We start from the raw sequence: 2352 nt of genomic DNA on the forward strand, positions 1-2352 counted from the left end.
CTGATCTCAGTTTTGAGTCTTTGGGGGAGCCGTGGGGGCGGAGAGTTCACTCCGAGCGCTTAAACAGAGCTTCTCGTCCAAGGCACACGCAGTGAAAGTGTGGGAGTGGGGGTGGGTGGGAGGTGGGCAGGGGGCCAGGGAGCAGGGAGCTGGCCCTGCCGAGCCTGGCCTCCACGCCAGCAGGCCTCTGTCACCTTTGATCTCTAGACTTCTGGAGGGCTGGGAGGCAGGAGAACCATGAGAGCAGCCACCGGCTCCCTCCCACACGTCTCTGGAGACCTCGTTGCAATAGATTCTTCGACCATCCACGTAGGGCTCTGAGGTTTACAGAGGCTTTCCACGAGTTTTGGCTTGTTAGCACCTCAGCACTCAGATTTTGTGGCAGCCCCGTTTTACAGAAGAGGAGAACTGAGCTTGGGCCTGGGGACAGGGCTTGTCCAAGGCCACACGGCAAGTCAGAGGCAGAGGCCAGAATTGGAAGCAGGGCCAGGAATCCCAATTAGATGCTTTTCTCAGAGATGAGGAGACTGAGGCTCAGAGATGTGCAGTGGCTTGCCCTAAGTCACACAGCAGCAAGGAGCAGAGGGCCTCGGGGGAAGCCAGAGTCCTGATTTCAAACCCTGAGCCTTCTCCATGATATCACGCTGCCGCCCTGCATGCCCGAGGTCGTTCACAGTGAGCCTCAGGAAGGTGTCGTATATAGGTGACCAGGGACATGACCAGGTGAGCAGAGACGATCTGGGACAGAGGAGGAAGGTTTCCTGGTGGAGGGTGGCTCCCGCACTGAGACATGTAGGGATTGTTGGGACAAGTGGCAATCAGCCAGTGGAGCAGTAGGAGAGGACAATGCAGGCAGAGTAAACTGGAGGTGTGAAACCGTGTGGTTGTGCAAGGGGGAATCACAAGTACTTCGATGTTATTAGGGTATGAAGCAGGGCCTTGTAAGGCAGGTCCAGGAGTGGGGATTTTAAGGTATGGGCAGTGGGGAGCCACTGAAGATTTTAAGCAGGGTGAGGCATGAATACTGTGCCCTAAGCAGAAGTCACTCGTAGAGGCAGGCCCAGAACCCCAGCCTCCTGACTCAGCTTGGAGCTGGGGGACAGCAAAATTCTGAGGATGCTCGGCTTGCCTTGGGGTCTCAAGACTGGCCTGCTCTGTCCTGACCCCCTGCCACTGCAGGAAAGTGGCCTCCATGGGGAGCCGGGTCCGGGTCTGACCCACTAAGCATCAGGGAGCCATGCAGCATTGGGTGGGGCTGGGGTTGGGAAAGGAAAGAAGGCACTGGTTCGTCTCACCAGGCCTTCCTCCCGTTAGCACTAGGCCGCTGGGTGTGGCAGCTTGGTGGCTGAGTCAGCCTTTCCCGGGCCCTGACCCTTACCTGGCTTGACCAGGTGGCCACTGTGGCTCTGTTATTGGGCTATGGTTACTGCCATTGCCAATGAGAGAACTGTGGGTCCAGCAGGGAGCAAGCCTGCAATCCCACAGTGAGCTGGGTCTCAATGGCGCCTGAGGCCAGGCCTGAGTCCCATTCCCAAAGCAACTCAGCCACCCGGTGGCCCCACTGGTGAGCAGAAGTGGACACAGGAAGTGGCTGAGCACAGGAGAGAGATGGCCTCATGGGCTGTCTCCCTCAGGGCCCCGATGGATATGAAGCCCTCCAAGGGCACAGGCCTCTGAGCTGCAGACTGGGATCTGTGCTCAAAGGCCCGTGGGCAGCTGTCTGGAGCCTCTAATGGATCTCATGGTTGGCCAGAGGGGAAATTTAATTTTTTAAAAAGTTAAAATAAACCCAGCTCTGCCCTCTAGAAGGCCTAGAAGCAGTGACACCCCCACAGCAATAAGCACATCCAGCCCCCAGATCTTGGCTCCTAAACACCACCCTCTAATAAAAGAACCCAGAGCTCCTTAGAGAAATGGCTGCTTCCAGGGCTAAGACAGGGAAAATACAAGAATTAGTCTGGAGCATTCTGGAGGGAGGGAGAGTAAGGAAATGCTCAAAAAATAAACAGATGAGGGGATGTCAGACCCAGGAGCCAGGCTGAAAGAGATCCCAATGGCCAAACCTAGACCAAGTTGCACAGAACAAAAAACGGGGCGCCTGGGTGGCTCAGTCCGTTGAGCGTCCGACTTCGGCTCAGGTCATGATCTCGCGGTTCGTGGGTTCGAGCCCCGCGTCGGGCTCTGTGCTGACAGCTCAGAGCCTGGAGCCGGCTTCGGATTCTGTGTCTCCCTCTGTCTCTCTGCCCCTCCCCCACTCATGCTCTGTCTCTCCGTCTCTCAAGAATGACTAAACGTTAAAAGGAAAAAAAAAAAAAACGAAAAAGAACAAATAACATAGAATTAAATTGAAAC

Source organism: Panthera onca, chromosome C1, assembly GCF_046562875.1.
Source record: "Panthera onca isolate mPanOnc1 chromosome C1, mPanOnc1 haplotype 2, whole genome shotgun sequence".
NCBI lineage: Eukaryota > Metazoa > Chordata > Mammalia > Carnivora > Felidae > Panthera > Panthera onca.